General features: G+C 37.2%; 1 long non-coding RNA gene across 2 annotated transcripts; it reads right to left on the bottom strand.

Annotated features, from left to right (window-relative positions):
* Positions 1-3,469: 3,469 nt before the first annotated feature.
* LOC106959511 (uncharacterized) lies at positions 3,470-5,252 on the bottom strand. 2 transcript variants are annotated; one of them, XR_001427372.1, is made up of 3 exons: positions 5,226-5,252; positions 3,659-3,731; positions 3,470-3,562 (listed from the first exon to the last, which is right to left on the bottom strand). It is a non-coding gene; the product is annotated as an uncharacterized LOC106959511 (long non-coding RNA). The 2 variants fall into 2 exon arrangements; XR_001427371.1 differs by having other exon boundaries at positions 3,470-3,731.
* Between the last annotated feature and the right edge of the window lie 7,304 nt (positions 5,253-12,556).

Raw genomic sequence — 12,556 nt, 5'->3', positions numbered from 1 at the left:
CGATGACCCAATTTAGCTGTAACGAGGTAACATCTGTGAGCCCGCCAGAGGGTTTCTGTTTTTAGGTCTGACCTCTGAAACCCTGGGATATGATGCATCAGTTCACCATGGTGCATGTTTCTTACTTTTGTCATAACAGATGTCTGGAGCCTCGAGCAAAGAATGAGCCAGAATAGAGCCCTACTGGCAGAATCACCTTCAATTTACAGACTTCAGGAAACACGAGGGCAACTGTAAGCTGCAGTTTTATTGTTGTCTGTTCGCCATGGAGTACCTGGGAGGAGAACAATCTACAAAGGCAAGTGTGAGTTGGACAATGGGCTTAACGATTGATATTTTGTTTTGTTTGCAGTAGAAGCTGCATTACATTGCAGTGCTTAGCATGACAGGTCAACAGTTCAAATCTCAGTTGGGTTCTCTCTCATTATTGCTAAAATAACTGTTTTGTGAGAAACAATTTTCAGTCCCTTTTTGTCCATGACACTGAAAAATTGCATATTATCTCACCTGTTTTAGCCATAAAATTCATTAAATTCAGAAGTCTTTGGAGAGCCAAACTAATCTGCTATTTTTCCCCACATATACAAGTCTAGAAAGTATGAGACAATGCAAAACAAATTTGGTCTCGAAACAGCTGAATCTGCAAAGAAAGTATGAACGCTTCTGTGGAGCTGCCCCTCTGTCCTCAATATAGTTAATGAAATTATATCTGACAAGAAAAGTCCCACAGGTATTCACAATGCATACATTTCTGGGTATGTATGATTGTCTAGAAGTTTCTCTGGGAGTGAGCTCAGGTGTTGAATCTCAGGAGACACTCGTGAGCCTTTGAAAACGTCCTGCCTCGTTCTTCTTGCATCGCTTATGGGAATATTTTGCACTGTATATGTGTGGAGAACACATAAATCAATTGTCAAAGAAAGCCAGAGATTATGCATGTCACTGAGTTGCATAGTTATGTCTTTGATTGTTGCCAATTCAAATGGTTTGATGCCATTACTGTGGTATATTAGCACTTGAAGTCTCTGGGTTTAAAGAAAGTAATAGAATATTCTTAGTGGACTGAATGTTTCAGTGGTTGACAGAGATTTCTAAAGTATCTCAATCTTTGGAGGAAAATTGATTTAATTTTCTAGTGTTTTACCTCCAATACTGTGGATGATAAGTTTTGTGATGAAGTTGGTTTCTGAGCATAACGTCAATCGATCCTATAGAAGTGTTATATTCCATCATTACAGGGATATATTTTAGATATACAAATATCCATATTTCAATTAGGCTAAAAGTAGTTCAGTTTAGTTCACTGATACAATTGCCCAGGAGTTCTGATGCATTGCCTAGCAACTAGATCCATCTCATGGCAAAGTAGAAATCAATATGATATGAGGATATAAAACGTCAAAGGAGGAGGAAGCATTATCACATAACATTCCAGTTTTTGCCAAGACAAATACTATCACTGTGTTGTTGCTACATACTGTATAAACTGTCAGCTGTTGTTTCTTTGGCCTTTCTACTTCTGTGTTTTTAGTTAGTGTGTATTACTCATACTTTCTTACAGCTTTGTCTGTTTTTAGAGTGGTATTTTGCAGGTTTCCTGAAGATTGTATTTATTACACATCATCTCCACACAAATAGATATTCTGCCAGTGAGTTGATTCAAAACAGGCATTTATGAGATGCTGTGGTGGTGCAGAGGTAAAACTCAACCCGTGTATGGAGGCCTTAGTCCTCAGCGTGACTGTCACATGTTCGAGTCCTGATGACCTTTGCCACATGTCTTCCCCCTCTCTCATTACCCATTTTCCTGTCTGACCACTCAAATGCTGAAAGAGTCAGTAAAGCCTAAAAAAAGCAGACATTTATGGCAATGACTGCACTGTTTTTATGTAATCTTTGTTGTGTGACTATTAACCATTGTTTTTCGGTTTAGTTTCACTGGCCTAAGCAATATCTGATTACTGCCAGACTTGTATACTCATGAAAGGTCCCAAAGAGAAGCTACAGAGCTAAAAGGAAAATAAATAAATAAATAAAATAACCATCAGGCTCCAATCAAAGAAAAATGAATAGCTGTTGAGAAACAAAGCAGTTGACATTTCTTAGTCTGGAAGAGCTTTCAAATCCATCTCTAGGGCTTTTATACTCCAGTAAACCACAATTAGAACCATTTTTCACAACTGGAGAAAAAAATAGACTCCAACCTATTAACTGTACTCCAAGAGCACATCGATGATTCACCCAGAACATCATTTAAAGCCCCTCCGACCACATTTTAGTTGCCTCACATGCTTCTGGAAAGGTCAAATGCCAAGAAAGAGATGAGCTATGAAATACAGAGGTGGCACCATCAGTTTGTCACGATGCTTTACTGCAGGAGGGACTGGTGCAACTTACAAACTACCCATCACCACAAGGAAAGACATCAGACAAGAGATTAAAGCTTTGGGACTAAAGAGTTTTCCAAAAAGATAATCATGTCCAGTGCTGAGTGCAAATAGTGTATATTACATGGAGATACTTTTCAATAGGCAACATTTGTACATTTTCAGAAAAAAATGAATTTAAGGATTTAGAATACCTCTAATCAGTTCTTACATTGATAGAAATACTTGTTTGAAACTAGTAACTCATGCACAATTTAACTAGATCAGAGATCTGCAACCTCAACTGTGACTAATTGTATCAATAGGTTGCATGAATATGTGTTTTTTTTTTTTACGTGTCTCCCTACAAAAAAATAAATACCACCACCTTGAAGAAAATATTTCAGTCTAAAAAACACTTTGGTCTTTAACTTGAAAAATCTAAAACAAATGTCCTACATAGCAGCTGTCATGATGTGTGATTGGATGAGGTGAGGCAGATGCAGCAGACCCAGGCTTTAGGGAATGAAATGATGATTTTAATGATAATACAGTACAGAGAGAGCAGAAGGCTAAGGCTCGTCGACTGGAATCAAGACAGAGAGCCAGACTAGACGACTAGACACCATAAGACCAGACAAGGACCCAACAAAGAACAAGGAACAAAGCTGGGTTTATTAAATACACAGGGAGACAATCAGGAGAAACAAGGGACAGCTGGGGACAGTCAAGGGATATACATGACAACACAGAGACTCAATTAACTGAAACCTAAATTAACACATAGAAAAAACTAAAACCTTACAGTAGCTTCTCTTTTCAAAGCATTATGTATCTTTTGTGGCTCTGAGCAAGTTTTTCTTTTAGCTGGACTGAAGTCAAAAGTGTCATTGGGAAGTAAAGGTTGCTAATGCAGATCTAGTTAATGAGTTTTAGGTTTTTCAGTGAAATACAATGAAAGTTCTTCACCATATTGTTTCCATTCTTCAAAACTACCACAGAAAGGACTGAAAAAGCCAACAAAATATTTTTACAAGATGTTTGTGTGATCTTAGTTTGCATTTGCAAAACCTGTCTTGGAACACAATCTTTTCTTTTCTTTTTTTTTTTTTTCTGTACTGATTTTGTTCCAGGTCAAGCGGGTAGCTTAATTGGCTGACTTTGTTTGCTTTGCTGCTGACAGACTGCTGTGTTTCCTTCACACACGAAAGAAGAAAGAACTTGAACTTGACTGCTCAGCCTCTTCTTGCTGCTTCGGTCTGACTGATAGAGAGCAGCAAAGCGTTTTGTACCTGTGGAGGTCTGACGTCGGCTTGCTTCAGTGTGGTTAAATCCACAGGGTTAATAAGCATCACAGGGGCGCTCCTGGAGGAGAAATGGGAATCAATAACCTGACAGAAGGCATTCAGCACAAAACAAGGTGTATACTGGCAATGGTGCAGCTGAGCTTATTGAAGCTGAAGTGTTTTATTTCAAGTCCTGACATGCTGCTCTATAGCTTACCTCCAATTAAGGCCACCGGCCCGCTTCACCTCTGACCTGTGCTAGATGAATATAGCAGAATGTGTCTGCACACATCAGATGATGCTACGACCAGCATTAGGATTGAGGAGTTAGGTTTCCACACCCCACATATCAGTGGTGATGTGTTTTTCATCCGCCAGCCTTGGAGGTTCTTGATGCCATTCGCATTGGTGAATCTCAGATAATCCCTATGGTTTTACAAGTATTTCATAAATGTATCTATTTTTCATTTTTTTTTTTAATTCCAGAATTAGTCACTGACTCATCCACCGACCTCTCTTTTGGAACACTTTACTGGGTGTGGACACTTTTTTTGCTTTCATCACTGCACTAATTCCTTATTGCGGGGAATCAACAAGTCAAAAACTTTCATCAGAGATGCAAGACTGTATATTTGCCAGCTCTGTACAGGCTAATCAAGTCCTTCCACACCAAACACCATCATGAATTGATGGACCATGTTTTGTGTATTTTGTGCTGGCCTGATTCAGACCACACTTAAAATATTCCCACTAATGTGAGAAAATAACTCTTAAAATATAATACCAAAGCAGTAAGAATTAATGTCAATGGAACTAAAGAGCTGACACCAGCGACTAAAATGTCAGTAGTCATAGTAGTTTAGTAGATGTTACTTGACACAATGTAATCAGGTAAGTCTCCTTCTCTCACTAAAAGGCAAAACCAAATTTCTTTACATTTAGACAGAGAGGTGTCATTTGTCAGTCTGTGGAAGATCTCCACTGCTCTAAAATGCAGTGATAGCATGTTTATATCCCTGCATCAAAAACTTTGCGTTGATCTGGATGATTTAAGGCTCGGATGCAGCCCTGCCCCAATGGAACCCCCTATGTGTTTCCATTAATCATAAAATTGCGCACACTAGAATTACGACAATACATTTGCTTTATAGAAACAGGGCAATTCAGAAAAAACGCAAGTTTTTTTCATAAAAAGTTTTTGCACTATGATGAGGTGGTTTCTCTGTTGCATCAAAATTAGTGTAAACTGCAAGACGACAATGGAGACATTTTGCTACTATTGGCAGAAATGATGAACAAGACAACAGGAAGTGGTAGGAGGAAAATGGTGCAGCATGTTTTTTAATGACTTATCACATAAACAAGCTTATTCATGTGACTTTAATTGTGTTTTTTCAACATTAGTGGAATACTGATGAAGTTTTGAGCACACTTGTTATGGAAACACATAATGCTCTGCACGCAATTTATTGAGCCTATCAGAAAACAATGAAGTTTTGAGGTACATGAACTTGAACTCTGCTCAACATGCATCGCAGCATCTACTTGCCTGCTGTTATTTTACATGGCTTACCTCTTAGTGTAGAGTTTCTGTTGTTCTTATGAGGGTACTAATCTCAATTTCAATTTATTTTGTACTCCTGCACCTATTTCCATTGGCCTCTACTGAAAAAAAAAATAAATAAATATGCAGAGATATTTGTAAAAATGACTGCCTCCAAGTCATGGCTGAGAAGAAATAACTGGCACAATCTTGTTAGATCCTGCCACTGGGGAATCTTCAGATGTCACTTTAGAGACTCTACAGTGTCCCTTTTAACGCTTTTCCACCAAAGCAGACCAGAAAACTGACCAGAACCAGTTCTAGAACGGGAGTTTTTTCTGTGGAAACAAGCTGAGTGTGGGTTTTCTTCTACAGCCGAATACCTCCATGAAGAGAAGACTGATGAAGTAATGAACAGAGACAATAAATCAATATTAGACTAGTACTTTCATAGTTAACTTGGTTTCTAGAAAAAGTTACCATGGTGATAGAGCCTGATAAGAGCTGAAACAACTTTCTTAAAATTGAAAGGATGATGGACTGGCGACCTTGCAGAGGTGCCTACTCTGCCATGACCTAGCAAGAACAAGCAGGTATAGACAATGCAGGTGACAGTTTACATTATTTTTCTTATATAACTGCACAATGATTTGTTGGTTGTCAAGGTGACATGTAAACATGACATAGAAAATGACATAGATATGAGATTTAAAAAATAATGAAAACAGACAGAAACATAGTTGGCATAAATGAAACACATCCATGTTAATAAGAGCATGCTTCATTTCTCTTATGGTAAGTCATAATGAAAGGTGTATAATCAAAGCAAAATGGTTGCTGTAAATATTTATTTCTAGCAAACAGTAGAGGGAAACTCTTATTTTTATTATTATTATTATTATTATTAAATACAGACATCTACAGGTTACAGTCATCATCCCAGCCATCTGTTATTAATGCACCTTTTTCTCATCTTTTTTAAATGCATTGAAAGTCTCAGGCTGCAGGATGAAATGGAAAACTTTTGTTTGCGTTGCTGTAATTACATTATAGGAGGGAGATGTTTGAATATGAACTTCTAGTCACATGTGTGCGCACACGCACAAATGATTCCTTTCCTATAAAAAAAATATTGGTATTAAGATTTGCTTTAGTAAATGAAGGCTCTAAGGTGACAAAAATGAAAGACTTTGTCAGCGTTGTCAGCAATAAAATTGAGATGGACAGGAGAGAGAAACATAAGGTCTCTTTGATAGTTGAAAGACTGATGACTAAACTCAGACTCTGTCCACCGTAACAAGGATATTTTGCAAGGCAAGCTTTTTCTGTATTTTCTTATCTAAATGCAAATACTTTTAAAACTTTGCAATATGGCATCACTAACTGCTTCTATAACATTCAGCCCTGAGACACATGGTTTCCTTTTTTAGAGTGGTATGATGTGAAGGAGTTAAAGTTAATGGCAAATGAGCTGATTTTTTATAGAACCTTTCCAGTCATTTCAGCCACTCAAACCACTTTACATAGGAACCATATTTGCCCAGTCTCACTCACAGACTCATACATTCATACACCGATATATAGATTGGTAGTTAACTCCTGGTTGCCTTGCTCAGAGGCACATCTGTGGTTTAGCATTTCATAGCTGCTAAGGGAGGTAGTCACAGGGAGAGATGGGGAGTAGGTGTGAAGTGGAGTGAATGGTTTTTGCTTATCATTCCATAATAGTAAACAAACCATTTTGCACTGCAAGCATTTTGCCTTTTTGACATTTATTTAAATGTTTTAAATGATGTAATGTTTCTGTTATGTAATTTGCAACTATATTAAAACAAAATAACATCGTTTTGAAAAATGGAAGTTGTTTAGCGTCATTTACTGTTTGGTTCCTTTTTTGTGTCAGGATCTATGTGCGGTCAGTATGAACTACCAGTCTGTTGTAGCAATGCACCAATCAGTTGGCCATTGATTAGTGCAGTTTCCTTTATTATGCTCTAGAGACTTAGTAGCAGCTCAAGTATTGAAACATCCCATTTTATTTTTGGAATATTAAAAGCATCCAAATGCCCACTTTCCTATCCATACACCAAACACTTTGACTTCAGTAAAAGTAACAGATTTCTTCATTTGATGTTTTGATATGCAAACAGGTACCAGTGCTAACAGAATCCGGACCACATACATACATTTATTTGTTGAATTAAAGCAGAGTTCACAAAAGTAAACCGAATAAACTTAAACAGGAACTTATTTAACTAGCTGACCTTCCCTCTGCTTATACAAGATGTGCTTAGGATTTACTCAAAAGTGGAAATGTAACTTCAGAAACGCATGAAAAACGGATCTGTGAACATCCAGAAAGAAGACATTTGCTTTTATGGCACCTTAATCACAAACCTATTAAGTAAGTGGTTAAAGTGATAGATGAAAAGATTTTTATGCTCCGTTGAGCTGATCAGTTAAAATTTAATGGCATATTCACACTCACACTCCGTCCTCATTCAGATTCGTGCTGAAAAGAAGTCGGAACGCAGACGACAGAAGTGAGGAGACGAGGTAGTGGGGGCAGAGGGCCTTGTATGTCTCATTTGGGCACTGTCGCTTGATTAATGTGGCTCTTCTTTTCAGAGTGGGTATTCACTGCGCATTTTGATGAGCCAATCAGATTTCCTCTGCTGGGTTATTTCTACAGCAAAATGAATGAATGCACTTTTTATTGGCTCTATTGTTTTAAAGATGGATTGCATACTGTGGCGTGAGGAAATTGAATACATTAAGGATCAAGTTTTAACAACTTTATGGAAGTTTTGCAAGATTTGCTTTTACCAAATATGTCAAACATTGATAAATTACATTAATATATTTGTGTTAAAGTTTTTATGCTATTGAATGAAATTTAATCTTGAGTAAATGGATGGGAAATTCATTATCCTGTACTAATTAAAAGCAAACAACTTGCTCTAGTGTTGGCTTGGTTTTAACTTACATCCATCGATCTTATAGTAGTTATTCAGCAGTAGGTTGTTGGAAGGGAAAAGCATATATACATAAAGACTCTATAACTCCTCAACACAACTCCAGATGTCCTCCAGCACATTCCAAGTGTTGGATCTGCACCAATGCCTCCACCCTGTGGGACGTTTCCAAAATACCTCCTTAAGAAAATGTTCAAAAGTCAGAGGACATGAACTCCAGACTGACCGTAAAAGACAGCTGCTGGTGTTTTACCAGGAGAGATCACAGATCTGGCATATTTTGAAGCTGCTTCTCCTTTTTCAGTTTGGCTTTCTGTCTTCCTATTGTGGAGAATTATCCGTTCTCCATGCTGAGTTCTTGATGTAGGAGGTTACAGAAGAGTCAGTGAGTTGAATTCATGAATTTAATTTATTAATACCAAAATACAGCTGGTCCATTATGACCTGCTACCTTTAAGAGCTAACTGTCAAAATGGCATCCCACAAGAGTTTCCCATTCCCTTTGTTACCCTCTCTCTGAGCTACGCCCCAAAGAGGGCGTTACTTAGCTCCTAGTATCCTATAATCTTAGCTTTGAGGGCTTTTCCTAACATGTCCTTTCCTCTAGCTTTAGCTTAGCAGCTAGCTAACAGAGATAGAAGGAAACAGAATTATTTATTTTCAGCACTATCTTGGTCAATCAATCAAATATTATTTGAGTGAATTGTTTGATTGACAGTGTCCTCATAAACTTGCATGTAAGTGTTTTTGGGTGACAGCTAAAGGGTTAAGATGAGACATAAACAGAAAATGGTTTTAATTACTTTAGCTTGATTGTCGTTTTAATGAGTAATATCTTTCAATTGATACAGTAAGAAGTCTATTGATTAACTTTGTTTTATTTTTAGTTTATCAGTAGGAAGCAGACATTAGCTGATTCACAATTTACCTGATTCTTGGTTAATCTTCAATTGATTTTTAGTTTATAATTTTAGTTCAACAATCTTGACTTAAAATGACTGCTTTGTTGTTTTTCTTCTTTTTAGAAGATGTTTGTCCTTAAAAAGCATCAAAATCTTTTGTTAATCCAACAGATATTTCAATGTGATGTCAATAATTCCTTTTTTAAGATTATGTGGATATAGCATAACTGCTACACTTTAATTTGCCTCTCGCTTGTAAACAAGATCAGCAGTAATTGAGCTCATCCCATCCCAAACCTCCCATCACCTCCAGGAGCTACTGTAACAGACTGCTGCATTGTGCAGTAGAAAACAATGGAAGAAAAAGGCCTTAAATCAGCTTTGTGCCACTTTCACAAACTCTAGTATTTAAATTGTGTGACAGACTTAGCCAATCAGCTGAAAGGTTTAATAATGTGTGCATTAATCAAATGCAGATGAGCCTCATCTTGCCGCTAGCCCTGAAAAGAAAATTTTTGCAGGTTCTATATTTCAGACTTATGTCTAAAATCTTTGGTACATCTTACTTTGTTAGACATTATATACAACAGTGTGTGTGTGGGAGAGAGAAAGTGTAGAAGTGTCCTCAGTTGATTAAATCTTACCATTCATTATTTTTTTCTTTCCATTAATCAAAGTTAATTGATATAAAATTAATAAAAGCTCCCTGCACACCTGCAGAAAATTCTGGTAAATGGCTCTTTGTTTCACAATGAGAGAAAATAGATGATGAGAGTGGGACCAGTTTCAATTCACCATGCTCTAAATCAAAGCTTGTGCAACGAGGCAGACAAAAGGAAGAGGAGCAACGCGATGACAAGAAGAGAGGAAGAAATGCGCCTGATAAAACGGCATCTCATGAAAATGTGAAACCTGTATGGAAGGTTTTAGCAAACAAGAAATAAGAGCAGAGTTTTACTGATTGTGTCTTTGTGGTCTGTCATAGATTATTTTATTGGTGTCTAAAATCCCTGCATACAGTCGGTCGTAACCTTACACTGGAACTTGTTGTCCAGCTTATATGGAATCAACACAATGACCGTCTGTCAGTGAGCTGTGACATATGTAGGCAGTGTGTAAGGAAGACCAACAGTGGAGAAGTCATGTTGACAAATCTTAGAAATCACTTGAAATAGTTATGAACTCCTTCCATCCATGGAAACCCAGACGTCTTTCTACCAGCAACACGTTCCAACTCAAAATGGTAAATCTAGACGTCGTCAAGCCAAAAGGGATTTGTTTTCTCAGCATGTCTTGGGTCTGCCCAAAGCTCCTCCCTCCCATTGAAAATGCCTTCTGCCATGCAGAAGGAATTGCTCTCTCTCACTTCTTGTTGTTTCTGTTGGGTGATCCCAGCTTGAACTCATCCACTTCAAAACCTTTCTTTGCAGCTTCATTGTTCCACTTGTCTCCTTCACATTTATTCTTATTCATGGGTTTTGTCTCATTTCTACTAACTTTTAATGATGTTTTATAGAACATCATAGTTTATCTGGATGCAGACCTGTCCAAATCTGTCAAACTGTGGATCACAAGTGCAAAGAACTATGTGGCATTGCAAGGAATTTTTTTTGTGTTGTTGTTGTTGTTGTTGTTTTAATGTAGCACCACTGAAGGTAGAGGGGCAACAAACAAAAATTTAAAAAATTTTTAAGCCCTTAGGAAAAATGATCTGAATGAAAAAAATCCATGTCCGTCAAATCTAAAAACCTTTTTGGAACACCTTTGAGAATGTTGTGGGATTCATGGAGGAAGGATGTTGAATTTACTCCTCTGAGTGTTTTGTTTATCCAGCATGTGCCTTGCACAGCTTCACATTTCAGCTGTTGGCTGACAGCGTTCTTTTTTTTTTATCCTTTTTTTTTTTTTCAAAACAACTCAAGGTCAAATATGTTGTGTGGTTTGAAAAGCTTTTATACTCACCAACCAAAGAGTCTTTGTTAGACAAACTGCAGAGTTTCTATGTTGCTTTGGACACACAATTCAAGTTATTTGACCTTTCTGACTTGTTTTGCTCTATTGATTTTGTTTTTCAAACTCATCTGACTAAAGTTGAAAAGCTGCTTCAGTGAACATCCTAACAGACTGATGAGTAGCATCAGAGTAACTCAGAGTGATTGAACTGAAAACAAACAACTATGCAAAACTGAAACTCATTAAGATTAAATTTGTCTCAGTTTTAAACCAAAAATGTCTAAAAGTAATTATTATTTATTTATTTGTGTATTTTCCATATAGCTTTGCCAGTATAGCGTTTATAACAATCTACCATTCTGTCTTCCCTGATCATTTTGAATGAAAAAGTGTAGGACTCTTGTATGGAATATGTAAAGGCCCTGGGCAGTTTGCTATAATCTGTGAATTTCTCTGTTCTGGACAAAAAGCTACAGCTCCATCTTTGCCATGTCTGTGAGTTCTGATACTTTGTGTTGAAAGAGGACCAGCGCTGGTGGTTTGAGGGTTTTTTCTCAGGTATCGTCCTTTCTATGTGCTTCAGAGACGTCCAGCTTGGAGGACAGCCTTGGGTGTTACAGTGATTGCTGGGAAACCCTCTGGATTCTCTATGAGGAGACTAAAGCCAGAGAGATGAGAATCAATCTGGAATATTTAGAAATGAAGCGCTTTTTCCCACACACACATTTTACCATATTTTGATGTTTTATGTGTTTTTTGGCTGTTGAGTTAGGAGATACTAACAAACACAAAAATAACCCGGCAAGATCCCTACCAGACCAAAAAATAATCCCTCTGACCTTTCTGGCATTTTCTCCTTTACATGGCCTGAAGACATGCAAACAGGCAGCATCCATTCTACTACAGCAGGCTTCATGAAATATCGAGAAGAGAGTAGGATCATCTGTACCATCCCTGAGGGAATTTTCTGCTGCAGTTTTTTTTTTTTTTTTCTTTTTTTGCTCAGTCGTGATAAGCTTCTGCAACACTTTCTTACTGTATTAAAAACTGAGAACGCTCCTCTGCTCCAGTTTCTTTCCAAAGTTAGGTGGAAATAAAACTTTTGGTGTTCAAGGACATATTCTAAATTTTCTGTTCCTCCACAGTTCACCTTGGTTATGAGCCTAAAATGACCTTACTGCATTGTAATGTTTCTCTAATGTTGTAGTCTTCAACTGAAATAAAGAAACAAAAATAATGCTTCACAACTCTTCAGACAATTTCAGAAATCATGTTATTATTTACTGTAAGACATGTGGTTATGTGAATGACTAATTTCCAGCATGATTTCTCTAAGTCATTTTGATCTGTGACAATAATATATCTTATTTGACAATAATTATCTGACATAGTCAGGAATCAGATCCACACTAACTGCAGATAGGGTGTAATGTGAAATTTTTAGCAGATGACAGACAATTCAAAGATGTTGTATATATGAGATTTGGCCATTTTTATGATAATCTTTATAAATCACAAAGTTAAATGATGT

This window comes from Poecilia latipinna, unplaced genomic scaffold (assembly GCF_001443285.1).
Source record: "Poecilia latipinna isolate Pla-1442-1.1 unplaced genomic scaffold, P_latipinna-1.0 Scaffold1089, whole genome shotgun sequence".
NCBI lineage: Eukaryota > Metazoa > Chordata > Actinopteri > Cyprinodontiformes > Poeciliidae > Poecilia > Poecilia latipinna.
The sequence above is the reverse complement of the archived record's forward strand: the minus strand, read 5'-3'. Positions and strand labels throughout refer to the sequence as shown.